Source organism: Coregonus clupeaformis, unplaced genomic scaffold (assembly GCF_020615455.1).
Source record: "Coregonus clupeaformis isolate EN_2021a unplaced genomic scaffold, ASM2061545v1 scaf1784, whole genome shotgun sequence".
Taxonomy (NCBI): Eukaryota; Metazoa; Chordata; class Actinopteri; order Salmoniformes; family Salmonidae; genus Coregonus; species Coregonus clupeaformis.
Window position 1 is genome coordinate 46,442 of NW_025535238.1, and position 17,744 is coordinate 64,185.

The window sequence follows — 17,744 nt, forward strand, 5'->3', positions numbered from 1 at the left end:
TATAGGAAATAAATATAATATGTAGTAGATGGATGTTAACTTTAGTAGAAAACAACCAATAAAGGGACTGGAATACAAGGCACACAGGGAATATTCCTAAGTGATACAAAAATACATGGAGCTCCAACCTTAGCTTTCCACAATAAACAATCACACACAAAGACAAGTAAGCAGAGGGAAATACTTACAGGTACTAATGAGGGGATATGAACCAGGTGTGTAATAAACAAGACAAAACAAATGGAATGGATGAGATGAGGAGCGCAGTGGCTAGAAGGCCAGTGACGACAAACGCCGAAGCCTGCCCGAACAAGGAGAGGGGCATGCCTGTGAGGAAGTGTGACAGATACTGTATAGTTTTGAAAGAATATAGTATTTCCTTTGACAGAGTAATGCTGAAATGTAAAAAATTAAAAACAATTTCACTTCCCCTACACATGATGTGAACATTTGTTTACGATTGACAGATAATGCTTTAAATGCAAAAACACTTTATTTGTAGTGATGGGGCCTCAGCTCAGTTTGGGAATCTTGACCCAGGCTGGACAGCAGGAACTCAACCTGTATTTCTAGATTCCGCATCACTTCCCCCCGAGAGCCTCGGGCTTTCAGATTGACTCATTGAGGTTGAAGATGGACTTACTTCATGCCTTCATCTGGTCCTAAGGTCTGAAAACAATGACCATCTGGATGATCCAGAGGAGGAATGGGAGAAGGTCATGTGGTCTGATGAGAGACAAAAATATAGCTTTTGGTCCTAAACTCCACTCGCCGTGTTTGGAGGAAGAAGAAGGATGAGTACAACCCCAAGAACACCATCCCAACCGTGAAGCATGGAGGTGGAAACATAATTCTTTGGGGATGCTTTTCTGCAAAGGGGACAGGACGACTGCACCGTATTGAGGGGGAGGATGGATGGGGCCATGTATCGCGAGATCTTGGCCAACAACCTCCTTCCCTCAGTAAGAGCATTGAAGATGGGTCGTGGCTGGGTCTTCCAGCATGACAACGACCCGAAACACACAGCCAGGGCAACTAAGGAGTGGCTCCGTAAGAAGCATCTCAAGGTCCTGGAGTGGCCTAGCCAGTCTCCAGACCTGAACCCAATAGAAAATCTTTGGAGGGAGCTGAAAGTCCGTATGCCCAGCAACAGCCCCGAAACCTGAAGGATCTGGAGAAGGTCTGTATGGAGGAGTGGGCCAAAATCCCTGCTGCAGTGTGTGCAAACCTGGTCAAGAGCTACAGGAAACGTATGATCTCTGTAATTGCAAACAAAGGTTTCTGTACCAAATATTAAGTCCCGCTTTTCTGATGTATCAAATACTTATGTCATGCAATAAAATGCAAATGAATTACTTAAAAATCATACAATGTGATTTTCTGGATTTTTGTTTTAGATTCCGTCTCTCACAGTTGAAGTGTACCTATGATAAAAATTACAGACCTATACATGCTTTGTAAGTAGGAAAACCTGCAAAATCGGCAGTGTATCAAATACTTGTTCTCCCCACTGTGTGTATATATATATATATATATATATATATATATATATATATATATATATATATATATATACATACACACACACACACACACAGTATATAATCTATATACACACACACAGTATATAATCTATATAAAAAAAGTATTTAGTCAGCCACCAATTCTGCAAGTTCTCCCACTTAAAAAGATGAGAGAGGCCTGTAATTTTCATCATAGGTATACGTCAACTATGACAGACAAATTGAGGGAAAAAAATCCAGAAAATCACATTGTAGGATTTTTAATGAATTTATTTGCAAAATATGGTGGAAAATAAGTATTTGGTCACCTACAAACAAGCAAGATTTCTGTCTCTCACAGACCTGTAACTTCTTCTTTAAGAGGCTCCTCTGTCCTCCACTCGTTACCTGTATTAATGGCACCTGTTTGAACTTGTTATCAGTATAAAAGACACCTGTCCACAACCTCAAACAGTCACACTCCAAACTCCACTATGGCCAAGACCAAAGAGTTGTCAAAGGACACCAGAAACAAAATTGTAGACCTGCACCAGGCTGGGAAGACTGAATCTGCAATAGGTAAGCAGCTTGGTTTGAAGAAATCAACTGTGGGAGCAATTATTAGGAAATGGAAGACATACAATACCACTGATAATCTTCCTCGATCTGGGGCTCCATGCAAGATCTGACCCCGTGGGGTCAAAATGATCACAAGAACGGTGAGCAAAAATCCCAGAACCACACAGGGGGACCTAGTGAATGACCTGCAGAGAGCTGGGACCAAAGTAACAAAGCCTACCATCAGTAACACACTACGCCGCCAGGGACTCAAATCCTGCAGTGCCAGACATGTCCCCCTGCTTAAGCGTACATGTCCAGGCCCGTCTGAAGTTTGCTAGAGTGCATTTGGATGATCCAGAAGAGGATTGGGAGAATGTCATATGGTCAGATGAAACCAAAATAGAACTTTTTGGAAAACTCAACTCGTCGTGTTTGGAGGACAAAGAATGCTGAGTTGCATCCAAAGAACACCATACCTACTGTGAAGCATGGGGGTGGAAACATCATGCTTTGGGGCTGTTTTTCTGCAAAGGGACCAGGACGACTGATCTGTGTAAAGGAAAGAATGAATGGGGCCATGTATCGTGAGATTTTGAGTGAAAACCTCCTTCCATCAGCAAGGGCATTGAAGATGAAACGTGGCTGGGTCTTTCAGCATGACAATGATCCCAAACACATCGCCCGGGCAACGAAGGAGTGGGCTTTCGTAAGAAGCATTTCAAGGTCCTGGAGTGGCCTAGCCAGTCTCCAGATCTCAACCTCATAGAAAATCTTTGGAGGGAGTTGAAAGTCCGTGTTGCCCAGCGACAGCCCCAAAACATCACTGCTCTAGAGGAGATCTGCATGGAGGAATGGGCCAAAATACCAGCAACAGTGTGTGAAAACCTTGTGAAGACTTACAGAAAACGTTTGACCTGTGTCATTGCCAACAAAGGGTATATAACAAAGTATTGAGAAACTTTTGTTATTGACCAAATACTTATTTTCCACCATATTTTGCAAATAAATTCATTAAAAATCCTACAATGTGATTTCTGGAATTTTTTTCTCATTTTGTCTGTCATAGTTGACGTGTACCTATGATGAAAATTACAGGCCTCTCTCATCTTTTTAAGTGGGAGAACTTGCACAATTGGTGGCTGACTAAATACTTTTTTTCCCCACTGTATATACACACACACACACACACTACCGGTCAAAAAGTTAGTACACCTACTCATTCAAGGTTTTTCTTTATTTTTACTATTTTCTACATTGTAGAATAATAGTGAAGACATCAAAACTATGGAAATAACACATATGGAATCATGTAGTAACCAAAAAAGTGTCAAACTTGAGAGAATGCTAAGAGAATGCCTGAAAATGCTAAGAGTGTGCAAAGCTGTCATCAAGGCAAGAATCTCAAATATAAAATATATAAAACACTTTTTTGGTTACTACATGATTCCATATGTGTTATTTCATAGTTTTGATGTCTTCACTATTATTCTACAATGTAGACCATAGTAAAAATAAAGAAAAACCTTTGAATGAGTAGGTGTTCCAGAACTTTTGACCGGTAGTGTATATGCATATATATACACACACACTGAACAAAAATATAAACGCAATATGTAAAGTGTTGGTCCCATGTTTCATGAGCTGAAATAAAATATCCTTGAAATGTTCCATATGCACTAAAAGTTTATTTCTCTAAAAGGTTGTGCACAAATTTGTCTACATCCCTGTTAGTGAGCATTTCTCCTTTGCCAAGATAATCAAGAAGCTGATTAAACAACATGATCATTACACAGGTGCACCTTGTGCTTGGGACAATAAAAGGCCAATCTTAAATGTGCAGTTTTGTCATACAACACAGTGCCACAGATGCCTCAATTTTGAGGCAGCGCGCAATTGGGATGCTGACTGCAGTAATGTCCACCAGAGCTGTTGCCAGATAATTTAATGTTAATTTCTCTACCATAAGCCGCTTCGTTTTAGAGAATTTGGAAGGATGTCCAACTGGCCTCACAACTGCAGACCACGATTAACCACGCCAGTCCAGGACCTCCACATCCGGCTTCTTCACCTGCGGGATCATCTGAGACCAGCCACCTGGACAGCTGATGAAACTGTGGGTTTGCACAACTTTGGTTGTGGAAACCCACAGTTTCATCAGTGGTGGTGGTATGATATTCCACGCAGGAATGTTTTGGGACCATTGCATGGGGCCATAATTACCAGCCAGACATTGAATAGTGTTTTAAAATCAGACTTCTGTATTAGTTTTATAATATGACAGAAATTCACTTTTTACCTTACGTATAATAAGAATCCTATCCTTGTTCAAGCTGTCTTTTGACAAAATAAAATCTATCTAGCATACCAAATCTAACATCCCTCGTTGCATATTTCACAAACTGTGGATGATTCACCTAAATAAGATTCAAAATATGTTTTACTTAGAGCATGATATTACTCATATGTGCAATTTCCTACTGATAACCAAATTCATTACATCAACACATTTCTGACGCTTGCATGTATTCTGAAAACGTCACAATTTATTCTCCCATAAATCTGTATTCAAATGAATGTAAAAGCCCTCGCTATAACACCTGACGACTTTATTTTCACGTCAACCGTTGAAACGAAAGTTGGAATGAATGTTGATATCCCATTTGGAGAAGGGCTTTGCCTTCCCTGATGGATGAAGCGAAGCAATATGAGAATAAATGTGATAATAGCATCAAAGTGACACAATGAGTTACAGTATTTCACTGGCGGAGCAGATGACACACTATAGCAGCTGCATAAAAACACATTTCAATTTACAAATCATTATGTGCTAGATCAAGCCCCGAGCAGCCAATTTAACCACTAGGCCCAAGCCATATTAACGTTTTGCCCAGTCCTTCTCTTTCCTACTTCCATTTCCTTCCACTCTTTCATCTCCTATTTTACTTGCACTCTTTCCTCTTTTCTCTCTTTTTTTTTTTTTACTTACAGACTTTTTTTGTTCCCTCTCTTCACTTGAAAAAGTTTTTGTTACATGTCTTATTAGAGCGAATATTTCTTTGGAAGCTCAAGTCGGTTGGTTGAACCGATCCAAAACGTATCCTGTGGCCCTGCTCCCTGGGGCAGACACTAGCTGTTTCCTCAGACCAGCTTAGATGGAAGGGGAGAAAGTAATGACTTGTACAATGGCTGCATCCCAAATGCCACCCTATTCCCTATATAGTGTAATACTTTGGACCAGGGCCCTGATATAGGGAATACAGAGCCATTTGGGAAGCAGCCGAGGCTGAGCGCATAGGAGCCTAATAATAAAAGAAGCATCTTCAGTTGGGAATTGGGCCATGCCCTTCAGTTGCTCTCCAGTGGCAATACCTCAGAGAGTCCCCCCCTCCCCTGTTTCCACTGGAAAAGGATAAATTGATGATACAGTGAAGAAGACAAATGAAATTAATCTTCCAACCAGCTGACAGGAAGCAGGATTAGATTGGTCCTCTAACAACAACAAAAAAGCTCAATATCGGTGTCTTGTGTGTAAAACATGTCCTAAATGGTGGGAGGGGAGCAAAACAACAATATAGTGGTTAAACTAAAGAGCCGAATGAAATAACAGACCAACAGAATGTAGTGGTGAAACTAAAGAGCCTAATGAAATAACAGACCAACAGAATGTAGTGGTGAAACTAAAGAGCCTAATGAAATAACAGACCAACAGAATGTAGTGGTGAAACTAAAGAGCCTAATGAAATAACAGACCAACAGAATGTAGTGGTGAAACTACAGTCTAATGAAATAACAGACCAACAGAATGTAGACACAGTTGAAGACAGATTACCTTTAGATTAAAAAAAAAAAGTATTGTGGATGTATCTCCTGTTATCACTCTTGAAGCCTTAGATCAAAGGGAACTGTGCTGTGTGTACAATAAGATTCATTAAAATGATCACCCATTGTGCTACAGACAGTTTCTCTTTAAGCTTTTTTTTTAGCCAGTTCCAGTGTCAGACGGATGTTGTCCTGATATCATGAAACAGCCAGCTAGAACCACCATGGTCCTGAGATCATGAAGCAGCCAGCTAGACCCACCATGGTCCTGAAATCATGAAGCAGCCAGCTAGACCCACCATGGTCCTAAGATCATGAAGCAGCCAGCTAGACCCACCATGGTCCTGAGATCATGAAGCAGCCAGCTAGACCCACCATGGTCCTGAGATCATGAAGCAGCCAGCTAGACCCACCATGGTCCTGATATCATGAAGCAGCCAGCTAGACCCACCATGGTCCTGAGATCATGAAGCAGCCAGCTAGACCCACCATGTTCCTGAGATCATGAAGCAGCCAGCTAGAACCACCACGGTCCCGAGATCATGAAGCAGCCAGCTAGAATCACTATGGTCCTGATATCATGAAGCAGCCAGCTAGAACCACCACGGTCCCGAGATCATGAAGCAGCCAGCTAGAATCACTATGGTCCTGATATCATGAAGCAGCCAGCTAGAACCACCACGGTCCTGAGATCATGAAGCAGCCAGCTAGACCCACCACGGTCCTGATATCATGAAGCAGCCAGCTAGACCCACCACGGTCCTGATAAGCTGTAGCCCTCTCACATTGATCTCTTTGTCACCGAGGGGTAAAGGAGCCCTACGGTGGCCCTAACGGGGAAAGTAGCTTTTAGAATTGAGTGACAGAGGGGTTAAAATAAAGGAATCTTTACCTGCATATCCAGGGGGACAGACACACTTGAAGCCTCCAGGTTTGTTGATACAGACGGCCTCGTGGAGGCAAGGTGAAACTTCACACTCATTAATATCCAGGTCACACAGGCTGCCAAAATATCCAGGTGGGCAATTGCAGTGGAACCTAGACATTAACAAGAAGAATAACTATTAGTGATGGTTCGATTCCCACGGGGGGCCAGTATGAAAATGTATGCATTCACTAACTGTAAGTCGCTCTGGATAAGAGCGTCTGCTAAATGACTAAAATGTAAATGTAAATGATGGGATGACAATGATTATAGGAAACTGAACAGGTCAAACAGTATTAAAAAGAAGCAGAACATTTAGAGGTGGAAGGACAATTATTATACTACTGTATTTAACTATATTCCCAGGAACACCCATAGGATGACCAAACAGATACACAAAATGGCTACAGAAGATTTTTTCATGTGGCACTCAAGTCAACAGTGTGTGTAATTGATATAAGTGATGTAGTATCCCAAAGTCATTTTGTATTAAGTGCCCTCCTGTCTATTTGATAGGTTATGGTTGTTTTCTGTTGGTTTAGGCATTATTGATAGTAGAGAAAAATGTCAATTCATTTGATATTTTCTCGATCTATCCTCCTATGACTTTATGACTGTTTTCTCCATCTATCCTCTATGACTTTATGACTGTTTTCTCCATCTATCCTCTATGACTTTATGACTGTTCACAGCTTACTGCTATAGGGGACAACACTACAGCTTACTGCTATAGGGGACAACACTACAGCTTACTGCTATAGGGGACAACACTACAGCTTACTGCTATAGGGGACAACACTACAGCTTACTTCTATAGGGGACAACACTACAGCTTATTTCTATAAGAGACAACACTACAGCATACTGCTATAGGGGACAACACTACAGCTTACTGCTATAGGGGACAACACTACAGCTTACTGCTATAGGGGACAACACTACAGCTTACTGCTATAGGGGACAACACTACAGCATACTGCTATAGGGGACAACACTACAGCTTACTGCTATAGGGGACAACACTACAGCTTACTGCTATAGGGGACAACACTACAGCTTACTGCTATAGGGGACAACACTACAGCTTACTGCTATAGGGGACAACACTACAGCTTACTGCTATAGAGTACCACAGTATGAGTCATAATACCCATAAAACCTAGCGGTCAAACAGGGAAATGGTTCCAATCGTTTTTTTTCCACCATTGATTTTCCCCATAGGAGAGTTTCGTGGGGGTGAATATATTGAGGAAAGTCACCTTGTCCAAGAGAGATTTACATGGTTATCAAAACATACAACAGTACAGTTTACTGCTATAGAGGACAACAATGGGGGCCAAACCAGATCTTTACATGTCCGCTCTCAATGTACCAATACAAACAGATTTCTCAATGTACCCTATACAAACACATCTCTCAATGTACCCTATACAAACACATCTCTCAATGTACCCTATACAAACAGATCGCTCAATGTACCATTACAGACAGATCTCTCAATGTACCCTATACAAACACATCTCTCAATGTACCCTATACAAACACATCGCTCAATGTACCCTATACAGACAGATCTCTCAATGTACCCTATACAAACACATCTCTCAATGTACCCTATACAAACCCTATACAAACAGATCTCTCAATGTACCATATACAGACACTCCTCTCCTCTTTTGACCTCACCCTCTCACCGTCCCCCCCTACTCACAAGGCAGGCAATACGCTTGACCTCATCTTTACTAGATGCTGCTCTTCTACTAATCTCACTGCAACTCCCCTCCATGTCTCCGACCACTACTTTGTATCCTTTTCTCTCTCGCTCTCCTCCTACACTACTCACTCTGCCCCTACACAGATGGTAATGCGCCGCCGCAACCTTCGCTCTCTCTCTCACACTACTCTCTCCTCTTCCATCCTATCATCTCTTCCCTCTGCTCAATCCTTCTCCCTCCAATCTCCTAATTCTGCCTCCTCAACCCTCCTCTCCTCCCTTTCTGCATCCTTTGACTCTCTGTGTCCCCTATCCTCCCGGCCGGCTCAGTCCTCCCCTCCAGCTCCGTGGCTTGATGACTCATTGCGAGCTCACAGAACAGAGCTCCGGGCAGCTGAGCGGAAATGGAAGAAAACTAGACTCCCTGCGGACCTGGCATCTTTTCACTCCCTCCTCTCTACATTTTCTTCATCTGTTTCGCTGCTAAGGCCACTTTCTACCACTCTAAATTCCAAGCATCTGCCTCTAACCCTAGGAAGCTCTTTGCCACATTCTCCTCCCTGCTGAATCCTCCCCCCCCTCCTCCCTCTCTGTGGATGACTTCGTCAACCACTTTGAAAAAGAAGGTTGACGACATCCGATCCTCGTTTGTTAAGTCTAATGACACTGCTGGTTCTGCTCACACTGCCCTACCCTATGCTTTGACTTCTTTCTCCCTCTCTCTCCAGATAAAATCTTGCGACTTGTGACTGCAGGCCGCCCAACAACCTGCCCGCTTGACCCTATCCCCCTCCTCTCTTCTCCAGACCATCTCCGGTGACCTTCTCCCCTACCTCACCTCGCTGATCAACTCATCCTTGACCGCTGGCTATGTCCCTTCCGTCTTCAAGAGAGCGAGAGTTGCACCCCTTCTCAAAAAACCAACACTCGATCCATCTGATGTCAACAACTACAGACCAGTATCCCTTCTTTCTTTTCTTTCCAAAACTATTGAGCGTGCCGTCTTTAGCCAACTCTCTTGCTATCTCTCTCAGAATGACCTTCTTGATCCTAACCAGTCAGGTTTCAGGACTGGTCATTCAACTGAGACTGCTCTTCTCTGTGTCACGGAGGCTCTCCACACAGCTAAAGCTAACTCTCTCTCCTCTGCTCTTGTCCTTCTAGACCTGTCTGCTGCCTCTGATACTGTGAACCATCAGATCCTCCTCTCCACCCTCTCCGAGCTGGGCATCTCCGGCGCGGCTCACTCTTGGATTGCGTCCTACCTGACCGGTCGCTCCTACCAAGTGGCGTGGCGAGAAGCTGTCTCCGCACCACGTGCTCTCACCACTGGTGTCCCCCAGGGCTCAGTTCTAGGCCCTCTCCTATTCTCGCTTATACACCAAGTCACTTGGCTCTGTCATATCCTCACATGGCCTCTCCTATCATTGCTACGCTGACGATACACAACTAATCTTCTCCTTTCCCCCTTCTGATAACCAGGTGGCGAATCGCATCTCTGCATGTCTGGCAGACATATCAGTATGGATGACGGATCACCACCTCAAGCTGAACCTTGGCAAGACGGAGCTGCTCTTCCTCCCGGGGAAGGACTGCCCGTTCCATGATCTCGCCATCACGGTTGACAACTCCGTTGTGTCCTCCTCCCAGAGTGCGAAGAGCCTTGGCGTGACCCTGGACAATACCCTGTCGCTTCTCCGCTAACATCAAGGCGGTGACCCGATCCTGCAGGTTCATGCTCTACAACATTCGGAGAGTACGACCCTGCCTTACACAGGAAGCGGCACAGGTCCTAATCCAGGCTCTTGTCATCTCCCGTCTGGATTACTGCAACTCGCTGTTGGCTGGGCTCCCTGCCTGTGCCATTAAACCCCTACAACTCATCCAGAATGCCGCAGCCCGTCTGGTGTTCAACCTTCCCAAGTTCTCTCACGTCACCCAGCTCCTCCGCACACTCCACTGGCTTCCAGTTGAAGCTCGCATCTGTTACAAGACCATGGTGCTTGCCTGTGGAGCTGTGAGGGGAACGGCACCTCCGTACCTTCAGGCTCTGATCAGTCCCTACACCCAAACGAGGGCATTGCGTTCATCCACCTCTGGCCTGCTGGCTCCCTTCCTCTGCGGAAGCATAGTTCCCGCTCAGCCCAGTCAAAACTGTTCGCTGCTCTGGCACCCCAATGGTGGAACAAGCTCCCTCACGACGCCAGGACAGCGGAGTCACTCACCACCTTCCGGAGACATTTGAAACCCCACCTCTTTAAGGAATACCTGGGATAGGATAAAGTAATCCTTCTACCCCCCTCCTCTTTAAAAAAATAATAATAATAATAAAAAAACATAATTGTAAAGTGGTTATCCCACTGGTTATAGGGTGAATGCACCAATTTGTAAGTCGCTCTGGATAAGAGCGTCTGCTAAATGACGTAAATGTAAATGTAAATGTACAGTAGATGGTTTCAGCAGACTCTACTGATGGTTTCAGACTCTACTGACTATAAAGGGAATAGGGTGTCATTTGGGACGCATCCAGGGCCAGGTCTGCTTCCATTAGAGAGTCTTTACAGAGGGGTAGACACACCTGGACTGAACTCCCAGGTCTGCCCAGTCAGGGGAACGCTATGAGCAGTGCATGCTGGGTCGCCATGGGAGCAGGTATCATGACAGGAGACAAACTGGAGACAAACCATTTAGGACTTAAATTGGCCCTGGGACTTCTCTGCCCATCTGTCGGACTACAGCCTCGTACTATAAGCCCCAGGACTCCCATTAAAGACAGTGGAGGGAGAGAGAGAGCAAGGGGGGTGAAGAGAGAGAGAGAGAGAGAGAGAGAGAGAGAGAGAGAGAGAGAGAGAGAGAGAGAGAGAGAGAGAGAGAGAGAGAGAGAGAGAGAGAGAGAGAGAGAGAGAGCTACCCAGAGAGAGAGAGAGAGAGAGAGAGAGAGCTACCCAGAGAGAAGACTACCCAGTGGAAGAAAGGAAACCCAATCTAGAGTCATGATGTGTTCCTGCTGAATGCAGTCTGCTGTCTGCTGTACGGCAGCTTAAATATGTCAATGATGAAGAAAGGCATGTTATATAAGACCCCGTAATATTCAAAAGTAGTGTCCTATGTAGGGAATAGGGTGCCATTTGGGACGCAGACTGGAGCGCTTTGGAGAATAGCCCCTCTAGGCTTAACATAGCTACCTCATAGCTAGGCTCATTTTAAACTTGTTTTTGTTCCTGCGCTAACGGTTCAAAACAAATACTTCAGAGAGATAGGATGCGTTCCAAATGTAACCTTATTCCCTATATAGTGCACTACTTTTGACCAGGGCCCACAGGGCCTATAGTGCACTATACAGAGGATATACAGGGGATAGGGTGTCATTTGGGACTCAAAAATACAAATTACATATAGAAGGTGTTAGCTAGCTAGCTAAGGCTTCAATGATGCCATATTCATTTAGCGATAGCTTAAATGACCAGGTAAGGTAATGGGGTAAATATTAAAGCAGATATGGTACAAGGGGTGTCCTGGTACTGTAGGTACTAACCTGTTCACCAGGTCTTGGCAAATGCCTCCATTTTGGCAGGGGCTGGAGGCACATTCATTGATGTCTTCCTCACAGTGTCGGCCAGAAAACCCAGGCTCACAGTCACAGCTGAAAACAAAGGCAATCATTAATATTGATATCCTCTTGCATACAAAATAGAAAATCTATTTGTTTACTCGTAGTGGCACATGTGAGGAAGACAAAATGATAAAATAACAGATCAATGAAGAGGACTTTATCTGATATTAATTACACATCGGATCTAGATTGACCGGAACCTTTTAGATTGTGACTGTTTGACTAAACGTTAAACTAAGCTGTAAAGAAGGATTCATATAAACAGTCCTGTTTTGAGTTAAAAGGGGAGACGGTTCCTCTTTGAACTGACCTCATTTCCACTCCAAAGGGCATGTTATGAAGCCACATAATTTTTTGCATAGTGTTTATGGAAATATGGCATGAGCCTTTGTTCATTTAACAGTTCATTTAACCATATCACAGGGGCACGCCTAGCGTTGTGTAGCAACATCACACCAATCACACACATCTGATCTGAGACCACAACAACAATATATTGCTGTGGTAAATACATGTTCATTATATGTGCTTATAATATACAGAGCACATAATGTAGTATATTTATTATAATATTACAGAGACCATACTATCAATATATTTATAATATGTTCAGAGGCGGTAAAAATAATATGGTTGTGATAAGTATGTGATAATATTCATTATACTTCCGGAGTCATCATAAGGCAACCACCATCTTGAGATTGTGAAGCTCACCATCTACTTGTCTCAATTTCACCATATTCAATAATTGTCACCTTGGAATTAATTGCACTCATTAGTGTTAGCTAAATTACTGCTAAATGGGAGCAGGTATTGTGCGTAATTGATCAAATCATAAAATCATCTGGTATGTGTTTATAATCCATTATTCATAAAATCTGACAGCCATTTTCATCTTTGTTTGTTTGAGTGAGTATCTCTGGGTTGACAAATGAATGGAAGTGTCCCAAATGGCTCCCTGTTGCCTATACAGTGCACTACATTAGGCCGGATCCTATAGGGTTCTGATCAAAAGCACTGCACTACATAGGGAATAGAGTGCCATTTGGTATGCAGACTATGTATATAAGGTGCCCCTCGCGGTTCACTTTTACCTGTAGCTGTTGACCCGGTCAAGACAGTGGCCCTGGTTCTGGCATGGGCCTGAGATACACTCGTCAGTGTCAATTTCACAGCGTGTTCCCTGGAATCCTGAAAGATAGATGAGTTGGTCATGGATCAGTAAGCCTCACTACATCCTGAGAGGCCAGCTGGCGAGGCATCGAGCGTCAAGCTCCATGATAACAAAGGCCCTGGTGAATGGAAGGAGTGGAAGTCAAATGTCCATTTTAATGGAACTAGTAGCCCCTGTAGCATCTCTCATCTGCCAGCCCCTCAGCCCTCTCTGTTTCCCCTCTCAGAGGAGTGGATACGTCTAATAATACTGCAGTGGCACAGACAGATTGGAGGTCTGAGGGTTGGTGAGGAGTTAGGGAGAGTTGGGGGTGGTGGGGAGAGTTAGGGAGAGTTGGGGGTGGTGGGGAGAGTTAGGGAGAGTTGGGGGTGGTGAGGAGTTAGGGAGAGTTGGGGGTGGTGAGGAGTTAGGGAGAGTTGGGGGTGGTGGGGAGAGTTAGGGAGAGTTGGGGGTGGTGGGGGAGAGTTAGGGAGAGTTGGGGGTGGTGGGGAGAGTTAGGGAGAGTTGGGGGTGGTGGGGAGAGTTAGGGAGAGTTGGGGGTGGTGGGGAGAGTTAGGGAGAGTTGGGGGTGGTGGGGAGAGTTAGGGAGAGTTGGGGTGGTGGGGAGAGTTAGGGAGAGTTGGGGGTGGTGGGGAGAGTTAGGGAGAGTTGGGGGTGGTGGGGAGAGTTAGGGAGAGTTGGGGGTGGTGGGGAGAGTTAGGGAGAGTTGGGGGTGGTGGGGAGAGTTAGGGAGAGTTGGGGGTGGTGGGGAGAGTTAGGAGAGTTGGGGGTGGTGAGGAGAGTTAGGGAGAGTTGGGGGTGGTGGGGGAGAGTTAGGGAGAGTTGGGGGTGGTGGGGAGAGTTAGGGAGAGTTGGGGGTGGTGAGGAGTTAGGGAGAGTCTGGGGTGGTGGGGAAAGTCAGGGATGGTGGGGAGAGTTAGGGAGAGTTGGGGGTGGTGGGGAGAGTTAGGGAGAGTTGGGGGTGGTGGGGAGAGTTAGGGAGAGTTGGGGGTGGTGGGGGAGAGTTAGGGAGAGTTGGGGGTGGTGGGGAGAGTTAGGGAGAGTTGGTGGTGGTGGGGAGAGTTAGGGAGAGTCTGGGGTGGTGGGGAAAGTCAGGGGTGGTGGGGAGAGTTAGGGAGAGTCTGGGGTGGTGGGGAAAGTCAGGGATGGTGAGGAGTTAGGGAGAGTTGGGGGTGGTGGGGAGAGTTAGGGAGAGTCAGGGGTGGCGGGGAGGGTCAGGGAGAGTCAGAGGTGGAGGGGAGAGTTAGGGAGAGTCAGGGTTGGTGGGGGAGAGTTAGGGAGAGTTAGGGGTGGTGGGGGAGAGTCAGGGGTGGTGGGAGAGTTAGGGGTGGTGGGAGAGTTAGGGGGTGGTGGGAGAGTCGGGGGTGGTGGGGAGAGTTAGGGAGAGTTGGGGATGGTGGGGAGAGTTAGGAGAGTTAGGGGTGGTGGGGAGAGTCAGGGGTGGTGGGAGAGTTAGGGGTGGTGGGAGAGTTAGGGGTGGTGGGAGAGTCGGGGGTGGTGGGGGGAGTTAGGGAGAGTCAGGGTTTTGGGGAGAGTCAAGAGTGGTGGGGAGAGTCGGGGGGTGGTGGGGGAAAGTTAGGGGTGGTGGGGAGAGTCAGGGGTGGTGGGGAGAGTTATGGGTGGTGGGGAGAGTTAGGTAGAGTCAGGGTGGTGGGGAGAGTCAAGAGTGGTGGGGAGAGTCGGGGGTGGTGGGGAAAGTTAGGGGTGGTGGGGAGAGTCAGGGGTGGTGGAGAGAATTAGGGAGAATCAGTGGTGGTGGGGAGAGTTCGGGAGAGCCGGGGGTGAGGGGAGAATTAGGGAGAATCATGGGTGGTGGGGAGAGTTCGGGAGAGCCGGGGGTGAGGGGGAGAATTAGGGAAAATCAGGGGTGGTGGGGAGAGTTCGGGAGAGTCAGGGGTGGTGGGGAGAGTTCGGGAGAATCGGGGGTGGTGGGGGGAGTTAGGGAAAGTTGGGGGTGGTGGGGGAGGGTTAGGGAAAGTCGGGGTGGTGGGGGAGAGTTAGGGAGAGTCGGGGGTGGTGGAGAGAGTTCGGAGAGCCCGGGGGTGGAGGGGAGAGTTAGGGAGAGTTGGGGGTGGTGGGGAGAGTTCGGGAGAGCCGGGGGTGGAGGGGAGAGTTAGGGAGAGTCAGGGATGGTGGGGAGAGTTAGGGAGAGTCAGGGGTGGTGGGGAGAGTTAGGGAGAGCCGGGGGTGGTGGAGTTATGGAGAGTCAGGAGTGGTGGGGAGAGTTAGGGAGACGGAGTTGGGGAGGGCTGTTGGAGGAAAGAGGGAAAGGAAGAGAAGAGAGGCTAAGCTCTAGAGCTCCTTTGGGAGGGATAGGATGGTGTTCATTAGGGGGTGAGGAGGGATAGGATGGTGTTCATTAGGGGGTGAGGGAAGGATAGGATGGTGTTCATTAGGGGGTGAGGGAGTGATAGGGTGGTGTTCATTAGGGAGTGAGGGAGGGATAGGATGGCTAAGCAGATCAGCATGGATGCTTTGTGGCACTTCTGAAGGCATGCAGGGAGACAGCCTGGAATAGAGGCTCTTTCTGTCTGTCTGCCTGCCTGACTGTCTGCCTGTCTGCCTGTCTGCCTGCCTGCCTGTCTGTCTGTCTGTCTGTCTGTCTGCCTGCCTGCCTTTCTGTCTGTCTGTCTGTCTGTCTGTCTGTCAGCCAGAGTTATTCCTTTGGTACTTTAACTGCTGCTGTGCTGGTGTTGCTGCTTAGCTCCATATACTATTCCTCTGCTCTGCTCCTAAAGAAAAAGACTAGGCCTATAGGAAATAATCTAACCAACGTTGATTATCAATGTAATGGTGGTCATTTTGAAAGGACACAACCATGGAAATTGAGTTTTTCTAAGAACATCCCTACTTTGTGAATGTGAGGGTTTCATACATAAATTAATGTTAATGAGAATTCTGATTGATACTATATGTTGGAATTAGTACAGAGAAACAGAGATGAAATGTTGTACTTTGGTTAGCACCCCACTCCTTCTCTATCTGTATCCTAGGCCTAATCACAACTCAAATAAAAACAACAATGCAGTCAACATTTTACCATGAGTTCAAACAAAGCTAATGAAAGACCAAATCCTTAGGTAGCAAATCTGAGTTCCTGAATGCCTACATATTAAGTCCCTCTGAGATTAATGACCACAGCCATTGGGGCTAATTAGCTCGAGGCTATATCATTTTATGTTGACCACATAAATCAGGATTATTTCATAAATAATAGGTAATAATAAAGTGCATGGTGGTTCTTCTGTTCTCTATGCATTTATCTACCCACTTAAAACACCTTTGTTGGCGTAATGGATAAATGAGTCTATAGGCCTACAGGATCTTGTATACCTGGCTGGTAGTGCTGCAGTACAGCTCATGTTGGCCCAGTAAGCCCAGTCATATGCTAGATATTAAAGTATTAATGGTGGTGTTTGGATCAGGCTGAAAAAACAAGACGTTCACACCTGCTATAAATTCCATTATGGAACTAAATGCGAGTCTTGTAGCCGGGTGCAAATGGAATTCTACAGTAGATCTGACTGGCTGCGTGTTGCACTGTTTCTTCAATGGTTTAAATAATGAATTTAGGAGGGGAGCGGTCTACAATGTTGTGTAGATGAAAATAATCGATTCAGTCTACATTCTCATTGAAATGAGGACTACAGTATCTAATGTATAAATCCTTTGTAGATCGGTAGGGTCAAAGTCAAACCTCTGTGACGGACAGAAAAACAATTACAGGGAGAAATACAACCAGTCAAACTCAGAACCCTCAGAATTCTGTCATATGTTGATTGAAAACGTCCATCAAATCCACTTGTGACTCTTCAGTACTATTACAATTAGTGCTGCAGGTTTATTATACCCACAACCCCTCATCTCTACCGAGACCACGCCACACACGACATGAGCAGTGATCACATCGCTCCAGACGGGGATGATAGAATGAGTGTGTGTGTGTGTGTGTGTGTGTGTGTGTGTGTGTGTGTGTTCGCTCCAGATGTGTCTGAGCACTGAGAACCAACACTTTGTGCCTTGGGTATCCCACCTCTACCGTCTCCCTGAGCTCTCTGACAGAGGAAAGAGCCCCCAGTCACAGGCTGTGTCCCAAATGGCACCCTATTCCCTATATCTAGTGCACTACTATGGGCCCTGGACAAAAGCAGTGCACTAAATAGGGAATAGGGTGTCATTTGGGACACAGCCAGTGCTTGGCTTGGTGGCAGTAGCAGCCAGTAGCAGCCAGATACATACATTGTGTTGACATTCAATATTGTACCGGAGGTGCCTTAGCCATTGGTTTGAGTGACAGATCTGCCTGAGAAAGCTCCGCTGTCCCATAATTCACCGGGAGAGATTGTGTGTTCTCTCCAGTTCCCATGGTCCCTCCTTTCTACTGTCACATCCCAGGGTGCACAGAGCCTTGACAGCAATGACACAAAGGGTACAGT

The 17,744-nt window shown here is 45.8% G+C and overlaps 1 long non-coding RNA gene across 1 annotated transcript in view; it reads right to left on the reverse strand.

The window, feature by feature from the left end:
- Nucleotides 1-6,800: 6,800 nt before the first annotated feature.
- Nucleotides 6,801-17,744, reverse strand: part of LOC123487546 — a 28,330-nt gene continuing 17,386 nt past the window's right edge. The window contains exons 2-4 of the long non-coding RNA XR_006659819.1: nucleotides 13,229-13,325; nucleotides 12,057-12,164; nucleotides 6,801-6,920 (exon numbers count right to left, since the gene is read on the reverse strand). This is a non-coding gene — a long non-coding RNA (uncharacterized LOC123487546). The remainder of the gene's footprint in view (nucleotides 6,921-12,056; nucleotides 12,165-13,228; nucleotides 13,326-17,744) is intronic.